Raw genomic sequence first — 12,318 nt, 5'->3', positions numbered from 1 at the left:
ACTAATTGATTGATTAATTAAGGGTGTTACTCCCTCCACCACTACATTTTCTTCCTCCACCTCCCCAATTCTATTACATATTTTCTGAATTACAAAACTAACCTTTTATAATTAGAAAAATAACCTTTATACTTTTTAATTCTAATTATTTACTTTAACCCTAAAATCTATATTTTTATCCCTTCTCACCCACCTCCCAACCTTCTCAGATTCTCACCCAAACTCCATCATTCTCATCTTCCATTTTTTCTCCACAAAAGTTTTCTTCCTCCTTCAGCGGTGGGCGGTGTGCGGCGCGGCAGTGCAACGGTGCGGCGGTGCGACGGTGGTGCGACGGTGAAGTGTGGTGGTGCGTTCTCCCACAAAGGTTAGTGATGATATTTTTAATGTTTTTTAAAATGCAATGCATATATTTTTGCTGTGTGCTGGGTTGCTCCTCTGCGTTTTTTTGCTGTTGTGTGCGTGTGTTGGGAGAAAGGAAGAAGATAACCAGGAAAAACGGCATCCGTCGACGGATGTCGACATCCGTTTCAGATCCACACGGATACCCGACATCCGTTTTTTGCCTGTATTATTAGTTTTTATTTTAACTTTTTATTTTCAATTAATTTGTTACGTAATTATTATATTTTTATTTTTTTACTTTATTAATTTATTATATTTTAAATTAATTTATAGAGTATTTAAATTTAGTGTTTTTTTCTAATTTTTTATTTATTTATATCTAAATTAAAATTATTTTATTTAATGAAATAATTATTATTAAATTAATAAAAAAAATAGTATTAATTAATGAAATAATTATTAATTTAATTAAAAATATTTTTGTTAGAAATGGTAAGAACACGAGGTTCATCTTTTAGTTCTCGTGGAGAGAGTTCTAGAGCAGAAAGTTCTTGAGGAGAGAGTTCTGCACAGGGTGAAGGTCGGAGACGACCTAGAGCTTCAGCTCGGAGAAGACGTGCAGCTCCAATTCAGGATGACCCTATAGCCGAGGACCGAGCGTTTGAGGAGGAGGCATATTAGGCCTATGAGGGTCTTGTTCACGAGGAGGCATTTGAGGCTCCTCATGACGATAATGAGGAGGAGGAACATGTCGATGTTCCTGACATACAGGAGGAGGATGTCGGTGGATTTCCTGGAGGTCCACGTGATGCTTCATTACTGACACACTATGTTCAGCATGTTGCTTATGGCATTTCGTAGGGTCGGGTGAGTGCATAACTTAAATTTTAATTATTAAGTTTTTTTTGAATACAATTGATATTAAATATTATTGTGTAGGATCGAGGGGAGATACTGAAGTTGATCTCCCATGGTAAAAAAATTAATAAGTTAGGACCGTGCGCCGAAGGAATTCAACACATTGTGTTGAATTCCGCTTTGATGTCTCTCACAGATATTTGCTATGATTACGTTGATAAGGGCTTGTTGCTCGGTTTCATAGAGAGATGGCCCTTTGAGACGAGTAGTTTCCATCTCCCTGTAGGGGAGATGTCGATCACTCTTGACGATGTCTCCAGTTTACTTCACCTTCCGGTACTGGGGCAATTATGTGATTTGGAGGAGTTGGAGTTTGAGGAGGCTCGTACAATCCTTGTAGAATTGCTCGGCATTGATGGTGGCGCAATTGGTGCTGAGATGGAGGATGCACGTGGTCCAAAAGTCAGACTCAACTGGCTAAGAGAGATATATGTTCAGAGGTGCTAGTCGCAACAGTGGGACTATGCTGTCAGAGCATATTTGTTGCATCTAGTAGGATGCACGATTTTCGCAAATAAAAGTGCCACTTCTATACGTGTGTCTTACCTTCTATTATTTAGAGATGTACACGCGTGTGGTAGATATGCTTGGGGTGTTGCTGCACTCGCCCATTTGTACGACCAGCTCGGGGATGCGAGTCTGGCTTCCACGAAGCAGATGGCTAGATTTCTGACTTTGTTTCAGGTACAGACATATACTCTTCACATTTATTTGATGTACTTATTTCGATGTTCAAAGAAGAAAGATATTTAATTGAATAATTGCATTTTTAGAGTTGGATATACGAGCATTTCCCTACCATGGGAAGGAGGCGGTTGATGTCTTCTTATGATGAGACCACACCACGTGCGGCTAGGTGGCAGAGTCCTCGGCAGAGTTCGACTCTTGCAGAGATTCGGTCGTAGTTGGATGGCCTGACATACAGTGAAGTTGTATGGCATCCATATGAGGGACATCAGGGCATTCGTCCATTCTTTGGCATTTGTATGTATTCTGGATGGATTCGGATTGGTGACACTCTTTCCCGTCATTTGCCTGAGCGTGTGATGAGGCAATTTGGGTTATACCAGGAGATTCCACGACCACCCACTGCCGTTGCAAATGCAGATGTAGTCGTTGTTGATTATGCGTGGTTGCACTTCATGAATCACATTATTACGAATGTGAGACAAGCATCATACCTTTATGAATGTGTCGATGGATACATACAGTGGTTTAGGACGGTTTCACATCCCTATATTATTCTTGCTCCACCTGACGCGAGACCGACTCTTGCGCCTACACAGTACCCCGATGTTCCACAGGAGGCACGACCCCATCGTAGATCCTTTCCACCTTCACCATCTGGCATCGTGGTATGCTATTTTTCATTGCTTATGTTATTAAATTTTCTTAACCATGTTTATTTATTTGTTGGATATAATTATAATGCAGGCTAGATTTAGGCGAATGGCGAGAATGTTACAATCGTTGATATCGTGCCGTCATGTGACCAAGGGTACTGTTGCACATCAGGTGTTAGCATAATCATTTATTATTACATCATTGTTTCAAAAAAAAATCATAACATATAAGGCCATAATCATGTATATATCATAACATGTGCACATATCATCATCAATGTGCAAAACGAAAATTCAAAACATGTATTGGCATTATCATGCATCATTTCCATGCATCACCATCAATCTTTCAAGAAGAAATTTTTTCTATCTTTCGGATTGAAACCTTCTCATTCATATTGAACAAATCACTCTTCCAAGCAGTCTCCTCAACTTAATGGAACAAATATCACTATTTTGAGCAACCTCTCCAACTAATGGAAAACATATCGCTATATCGAGCAAGTTTCCTAGCTTAATGAAACACATATCACTCTTCCAAGCAACTCCTCTATCTATGTTGGAACAAACTCAGACTCACACAAAGTCCTACAATCATGCTAACTAATGAAGCAAACTCAGACTTACACAAATTCCTATAACCTTACCGACTAATGAAAAAAGATTCATACTCACAGAGAGTTCTACAACTTCCCTAACTAATGGAACAATTCTGACTCACACAACTGACTAATGAAATAAACTTAGACTCACAAAAAGTCTTACAACCTCTCTACCAAATAGAACAACTCAAACACATACAAAATTTCTACAACCGCCTTACAATACAAAAATTCTTGGAATTACCAACGTAATTTTATCGACGAAAAATTCTCACTTATTTATTTTACTAATTAATATAATAATTTAAGGTTTTAATTTTTACAATCTCGTGGAATTCTTTTAATATCTTCATAATAATTACTCACTAATCTTAATAAAAAAATCCTTATAAATAACGTTAAATTTATTAAATAATTAATAAATGCTTTATCTTTTAAAAAATATTTTAAGTTAAGAAATTATTATATCTCTTATCATAGTATTTTAAATAAAATGAATTCTTTAAATTAAATAATAAATCACTTTGATGATATATATTTTAATGATTATAATTTTCCAAAATCTTATATAATTGATAGGCAAATCCACACTTACCAGTTATTATCCTTACTCTCAATTCATAAAAATGGAGAATGTTTTATTAGAAATTCTACGTCAATTAGACACATAAGACCAATTTACATGTAATCTCATCTTTAAAACTCATCTTATATTAAAGAAAATTAAAATTAATCTCACTTGCTACCACGATTGGATGCTAGAATGGATGAGCAAATTATATTTCATCAGTTAATTTAAATTGATAAAAGTTTGGTAATCTTAAACCGGAGTGGAAGGGTTCACTACAAGACTTCACTGAAAAGCCACGTAATTGGGAAGAATCATTGGAATCCAAAAATTTCTGACCATCCACATCATGGTCAAATTTCCGTCAGAGACAACTGTGTCGGAGACTTTTTCAATTGCTAAAATCAAAGCCGTCGAGAATATTATAAATTATCCATGCCGGTCTCTTCATACTTGTTTTACACTGTTTGATATATAAATCATAATCGGTAGTTCATAATTTATTTTAGGGTTAAATGTATTTTTAGACCTTAAACTATTGGTCGTTTTTGGTTTTCGTCCCTCTTTCAAAGTAAGGTACAATTTGGTCCTCATTCTTTTCGATCGTTTTAGTCTTCAGAATTTTGGTTTTAGTCCTCATTTGTTGCTAAATGAGGACCAAATTTTTAAACAGTGTTTAGTTTTCGAGGACTAAAACAAACGTTTCGAAAAGAATGAGGACCAAATTGTACCTTACTTTGAAACAGGGACGAAAACCAGAATCGATCAATAGTTTAGGGACTAAAAACATATTTAACCCTTTATTTTATAAACTAAATTACAATCAACTTCTATTCTCTTTTCATTTTTATTCTATTTATCAAATAAAGTCCCAATTTTCTTAACTTTATTGAGTTTAACTCAACTTATTGAGTATATGAATTGGAATATTTCTTATAATCGCAAATAAACTTCTGACTTGTAAAAGAATAAAATATAATCAGACAAAGAAATTTTATTACGATTAAGTTTAAGATTAGTCATAAATTTTAAAATAGGTATTGCCCAACTGTAATTCTCTTAAACACATTGTTGGTTTTAATTTTTATTACTGTTATTTTTATATTCTATTCTATGCTATTTAAAAAAATACTAAACTGGTTACAACCCAAATCTTCTGACATTATAAACATAATGAAAATATAAAATTCTACATTATAATAGAAATGAAATATCTGCAATTCATTGGTTTATATATATATATATATATATATATATATATATATATATATATATATATATATATATATATATATATATATGTAGAAAACCTTGACCAAGTGTAAAACGTTTAAGACAACATACATAAGTAGATAGAGAATGTGTCACCACCATAATGATGACCATGTGTCATCACTTTTTATTTGAAATGGAAAGTATCATGAGCATTTGGTTAGGTTCCAAACTTCAGGTGAAATATGGTCCAAATTGCCGGCTATTGTGGAACTTATCTTCAACCGTTTCCTTGTGTTGAAGGTCATAAATAAGTATGAATCTAATACCATGAAAGTGCAGAGATAAAATCCCTGAAACCCACATGAAAGTTTTGTGACTTACGCGGAGAAAGAAAGAAGAATCTGACCAATTTTTTTGTCTTTTTTGCACAAACTAATATGGTGAGTACCACACAGAACCAACTTTTGGGAATCTAATACTCTCCCTTATATATTTATGCTTATATATCCAAAGCCAACCACCGCTATAGAGAGTACACACTACACCTCACTCTTTATTTTGCTTTCATGCACTTGCGTGCTTTATCATCCCTCAAACAACTAAGATTGTGTGAAAGGTTGCATGGCTTTCCTCTTCTCAATGTTGGTGAATAAACAAAAAACCATGCCTGAGATCGTGCTAGATTTTGTAAAGTTATGAGTGCATTATCTTTGATACCAGAAACACATATACAATAAATTCACAAAGAATTCATGTTTTTGTTAAACTCTATTATTTTTCAAAGCTCACTTACGTTATGCTTCACCTTAATAGCTTATTTATGAAAGAAAGATGAACAAACAAATCAAAATAATACAAGCTTTTGATAATGCATTCACAGGTCACGCACTTTTGGTAGATGTTAAAAATTCAAATGCAAACAAATTTCTTTTCATCTTTAAAGCAATTGTGGACCCTATACACTTAATTTAATTCTAATATTGTCTCCCTTAAATTAAATTTCTACCATTGCAAACATTTCCTTCACCTTATAAAATAATTCAACTTTTCTTGGCTTTGTAAAAATATCAACAACTTGTTATTTAATGGAATAATACTCGATCACCATTTTTTTCTCAGTGATTTTGTGAAATTGAATATCTATGTGTTTTTCTGATTGATTTTTCAATTATTTTGAGTTGATAGAGAGATAATCATACAAATTTTTATACCTAATCTTGCCACAGGAATAAATACCTCAAAATAATCAATACTTGGTTTTTGTTTATCCTTTTGCTACCAATCTTGCTTTGTACTTAGTTTTGTACTTAGTTTTGTACACCCACCTTACTCCAAATTTTCCTTTGTTTGTTTATAAGTCTATCAGCTCCCATGTTTGATTATTCTCAATGAAAAATTTCTTAATTCATTGCTTTCCTACAATGTTGATTATTTGAAGCTTCTTCAAATGTTACAAGTTCACAATCTACAAATAAAACAAAATTGATAATTTCTTCATCAAATGAATCATTGTCATTTCCCACAAAATATTCCTCCAATTTGGTTGGTAGTCTTTGCTCTCCCTATGGTTTGCTTGATGTTTCTGGCTCATCAAGTGTTAGATCTACATGACCATTATCCTCTTCATAACCTCTTGCAATTACTACAGACTTCTTTTAAGTTTTGGAAGATCAATCCCACATTCATTCTTGAAATCACATGACTATGTTGAAGACTACTTTCTTTGTCATTGGATTATAAACCTTGTACACATTTGAGTTAGTATCGTAACCAATAAAGATGCACTTTGATCCTTTGTCATCAAGCTTTTTTTTTAGTTGATCTAGTACATAGACATATGTTATACATCCAAAAGTTTTGAGGTGTCGAATTGAAGGCCTCCTTTGACTTCAAGCTTCTTCTGGTGTTTTATCACAAGCACTCTGTTGGACACCTGTTCAAAATATAAAAAACAGTAAAATCATCTTTTATCCAAAATTCTTTAGGCAATTGTTTAACTTTAAGCATGCATCTCACCATGTCCATGATAGTTCTATACTTTCTTTTTATCGCTCCATTTTGAGTGTATATAGTTGTTAGATGATGTTGAATCCCATGATGGTCAAAGAAATCTGCACAAGCAAGATATTTTTTTACTTTTGTATGTCCTTAGTGCTTTAATCTTACAGCCACTTTGTCTCTCCACAAAAGCCTTAAACGACTTAAAGGCATCACATGCTTCTGATTTTTGTTCAAAAAATATACCTAAGCATGTCATCTAAAGTTGTCAATGAAAGTAATGAAATACTTGCTACCATCATGGGTTAGTATCTCTACCATACACAAATCTGAATGAACAATCTCCAATAGCTTTCTTGCTCTCTGGGATTTTTCAATTTGAAAAGATTTTCTATGCTTCTTTCCAATATCACACATCTCACAAACACTTTTCTGGAATGTTTATAACAAGAAAGCTAGATACATATTCTTTTCTTAATAAAACATTTAATCCAAAATAGTGATAATGTGTAAAGCGGATGTGTCATAGCCACTCATCATTTGGTATGAAAGGAAACATGCCATTAGAAGTATACGGGAGTTCTTTATGCTGAACTGTCAAAAGAAACAAATAATTAGAAGTCATTTTTACCTTGATTATAAATCTCTTAATTTTATCAATCAACGTACATTAGTCATTACTAATCTGCATGTTGTAGACTTTTTCTGATAGTTGTCCCAAACTCAACAAGTTTTGATGAAGACTGAGAGCATAGAAAACATCATAGATGAAATCATGAGAACTATCTTTTAATTTGATAACAATTCTTCCTTTCCACAAAATTGGAATATTTGTATTATTCTCGAACTTCGTGGTACATTTTACCGTTTCATCTAGCGAGAAAAATAGCTCTTTTTTTCCACACTTGTAGTTGTTGCAGCCAATATCTAGGTATCAAATATTTTATCACCTACAAAACTATTTTTTGCTAGAAGCAAAGTATGTGGGTTATCAAAACTTTCACCAATATGTTGATCTTGATTTTCTACTGTATTTTCCTGTTGTTTGAATTTGAAATCTGCAACTCTGTGTCCAAACTTTCCACATTGATAGCAATTGAAATTTGTCCTTCTTTGGTAATTGAAGTCTCCTCTTCCTCTCCCATGATTGATAAATCTGAAACTGTGTCCACCTCTTTCTTAATTAGGTGGCCTAGAATTGGTTTCTTTTCATTGTTTATTGAAATTACAATAACCTCTTCCTCTGAAGTTGTCATGACCTCTACCTTTGAAATTTATCTTTCCACCTTCACGACCTTTATTGTCTTCACTTTGATTGGATTCAACTATGTCGGTAAAATTCACCTGAAGTTTTAAGACCTACTCTTTCAATTTTTTCCAAAATTCTATTCACATGGCTTTCAATGCTACCTTGCCATTTTGTAATTCAAATGATGTCTATGTCATGGGACTCAATTATTGTAGTAATCACATGATCAAATTTGATTCGCATGGTTTGTAGAATTTTCTCCACCACCTTAATTTTGGGAATATCTTCTCCATATACCTCCATCTTATCAACAAGGTTTATTACTCGTGAAAAATATTGTTCCATGCTTTTTGAATCAGACATCTCATATTTTTCATATTCTTGACGCATGGATTGCAGTTGGAATTTTTAAGCTTTCTCTCTACTCCTTTGTACGACAATTTCAAAATGTCACACGCTTCTTTGGTTGTTTTAGCATTTGCTAGTTTTCCAAAAACACCTTGGAGAATTTATGATAACGCCATTTGGTTATTCTTTTGAGTTGTATCATCAGCTCATTGTTGTAAGCCTGGTTCAATAAAGCTTCAAATATTTTGAGCCTTCCTCAAATGGGTGAACATAAATAATGTCCAGTAATTATAATATAGTTTCCCATATAATTTGGGATTGGACCCAACAATATTGTAATTTGTGGTTATTTCTCTGTGTGTGTCTTCAATAGACTCTAAAAATTTGATTAAGTAAGAACTCTTATTCCTCGCACACTAAAAAAAATATTAATGACACTAAGAGGACATATATAAAAAATTCACAAAGAACTTAGGTTATTTTCCTCTTAAACACAAACTCTATTATTTTCAAAGTTCACTTACATTATACATCACCTTAATAGCTTATTTATGAAAACAAGATGAATAAATAAACCAAAATAATACTTTGATAATATAGGTCATGTAACATCCCAAAAATATAGCATAAAACTATATAAAGGAGTTATCATATAATAATATAGTAAAACAGTTACTGGAAATAAAGTTAATCTTACAGTTATTACAAAATAACCATAAAATTTAAAACTTTAGAAAATTCCTATACTACTACAAAACTACGTACATAACCGAATGATTATTACAAAACTAAACACAAGACCGAGCAGTCTTTTACTAAGTCGAGGGGTCCTCTCCTTCCAAGGACTGCTCCACCGAGAACTCCTCCCCAACTACTCACACCCACAGGGTGATCATTGCAAAAGAAAAACCGAACAGGAAACATGGACTAACACAGGAAATAAGGATAAGCTAATGTAATTTAATTGTATACACATACATACAATTCACACAAGTTCAAACAATGCAAGACCGAACACTACAACATACCAAAACCGAATACTCAAGTAGCTATGACCGAATCCTAAACTCATGCATAGACCAAACACCATAATTCATGTATAGACCAAACACCTGACTTGACCATCCAGATTGTATGAATGTGTATCTACAAGCGTTCCTACACTTGTGGTGGTGAAACAGCAAGACCCCCATCAAGCTACCCCATAAGGTTAGTCCAGTGAAGATTACCTCGATACCCTGAGGTTAAAGGACCTCCTGCCATTCTCATACATGAGTTACTCCTCTCTACTTGAAAATGAGTAATCACAGAATATCAGGATAAACGCCAGCTTAACACGATACCCACATTCATACTTTACAATTCAAATACCATCCACGAGACATTCCTCCTTGGAATTCTCTTCCACATTACTTGAAAACATAAATCCTCATCAATTAACATATCATGTCATTCACCAATCATATACTCACTCATAAGACTGAAAACCCTGTGAACTTTGGAGACCGAACAGTTTCTCACCACCCCAGGATACGACCGAACAGTCTATAACAGACAAGACCTAACAATTTACCGAACATTGACGAAGGCCGACTACTAGGGAATGTCTAACAATATATTAAAGTTGAGTACTAAAACTAAGTTGAATATCAAGACTAAACCGAATGCTAGTATAAGACCGAACGCTAACACTAGCATAATTACTAGTATAAGACCGAGCGCTAGACTAAGATCGAACGACCAACTGCGCACACTCCGCGTTCTTCATAATTCTGCAAAATTCTGTAGAATTACGAAGAACACCAGAATTTACCCAAAACCAAATATTTTTCCAACTTCTAATCCTCCAAACATGATTTCTACACCACTTCAAACCTATCTAAGGGTGCCTCAGCATCTCTAACCTTCCTTCACAAAATTTCACACCAAAACCCACCCAGAAATCGGCATAAACTCAACTCAAGAACCCAAAATCAGATTTTACCACTTTTATACATTTTTGACCAACTTAATGATTCTAAGAGGTCACAATGCACTTGTTCAAACTCTCTTCACTGCCAAAAATCACTCCCAACCTCTAACTCTCATTTTCACCCTCTCACTTCCTCAAATTGACACTGGCCGAACACTTTTTCTACATAATACTCCCCAAATCCAGTTCACAGAGTTCAGTCCTCACATTCAATCGAAAACAGAAATTCAACATGCATTTCAATCAATAATACAATTCATTTCAAACATATAAAAATACAAGTTAAATTATTTAGCTTCCCTTACCTCAAATGAACCAGAAAATTTCAACACTTCCACAGTTTTGCCTAACCCGCAAGTAACTTTTAAAGCAGCCTACAAATTTATGATCGGTGAAAAGAAACCAACAGAGGATCAAAGACAGAAAACAAATTTAGAGGAGTAGTTGATGAACACATGCAAGCTGAGCAGTGCTTGCATGTAACAAAAAATGTGGGAACCTCAAAGGACGAAGGAATTGAACTTACCAACTCCAAAACAACAACTTGATCGGTGAAAAGAGAAGCTCTTGACACCAGGAAAGCTCAGGCAAGGCCTGATTGATGATCAGTTGAAGAAAAAGTGAGAATTTCTAGAGAGAATTTGTAGAGAGAAGGAGGAGAAAATAAAACTCAGAAGTTTGAAAAGAAGAGTTGCATGCAGAGAGTGACACCAAATTTTAAAACTTTCGTTTATATACTACCGTCAAAACCGATCGGTCCACTTAAATGCATACACATGTCTTCCCATTTTCTTTGAATTTCTCAATTCTTACATGTCACACACTTTTTAATGTGGATTTTTTTTGGTAATCTTGTTATTACACTACAACCATTTTTTAAGGTTACATATATATAACTTTTTCTTAAATACTTTCATTAAAATAATACCATTCTCTTAATATGTTTAACTTTTATCATGATATAGAATAATTAATCTGAAGATAAATTTACTAATATAAGGGTTGGTAAATTTACTAATCTTAAGTTACTTAATTTAAAATTCTCTTATAAGAGGCTAAAACTGAAACTGTCCTGGAATGGAGGGTCATTAATTATAATATGATTGACGAACTATTTTTTCTTTTTAAAATGTTGTCAAAGGTTTTTATTTTTAATGGGGATAATCCATTGAGAGAACTTAATTTCAGAAATAAATCTTTGTATCTCGATAAATTAGATATTGAACTAAAGATATTTTGGATTTAAAAAAAAAAGGTAGGTGTTGCTTTTTTATCTAGGAGTGTATGGTGGTTACTATTTCATTGGGGGTAATGAATAAGTTTGGAATCTCTTTATGCAAATCAAAAGATATTCCGTGAAGTTTTTTACACATAAGGTTTGGGTTGTAAGGGAAGAGTGGAAAATTTAGGAAGGATATGAATTTTTAAGAGCATAGAGAAAAGTCTTTCGGCAAAAGACACTAGAACCTTTCTCTCTTAGTTCCAAGGTAACTGGTTTTATACAACTCAATCCACGTCACATTTGAAGTGTTAACACCAAAAAGCTACTTAAGCAAAGATTCAAACCAATAAAAAGTGATAAGATACATATAAGAGTGTCGCATATATAGCCGTTTTACTTGAACGTGATTACTTGTTCTTAGCCAAAATTTATGTGCCAAAAGGATTTGACCTTAACTTCTTTTACTTTTTGAGTTCAACAAGTTTTGGATTTAATCACTTTAGAACAAGAATTATGCTAAGAAGGTATTCAAGCCGCA

The 12,318-nt window shown here is 33.6% G+C and overlaps 1 pseudogene; it reads right to left on the bottom strand.

Annotated features, from left to right (window-relative positions):
• Positions 1-7,430: 7,430 nt before the first annotated feature.
• LOC148201459 (uncharacterized) lies at positions 7,431-8,481 on the bottom strand (annotated as a pseudogene).
• Between the last annotated feature and the right edge of the window lie 3,837 nt (positions 8,482-12,318).

The sequence above is a fragment of the Vigna umbellata genome, chromosome 3, assembly GCF_029865625.1.
Source record: "Vigna umbellata cultivar VRB3 chromosome 3, Vumbellata_1.0, whole genome shotgun sequence".
Classification (NCBI taxonomy): Eukaryota; Viridiplantae; Streptophyta; class Magnoliopsida; order Fabales; family Fabaceae; genus Vigna; species Vigna umbellata.
The sequence above is the reverse complement of the archived record's forward strand: the minus strand, read 5'-3'. Positions and strand labels throughout refer to the sequence as shown.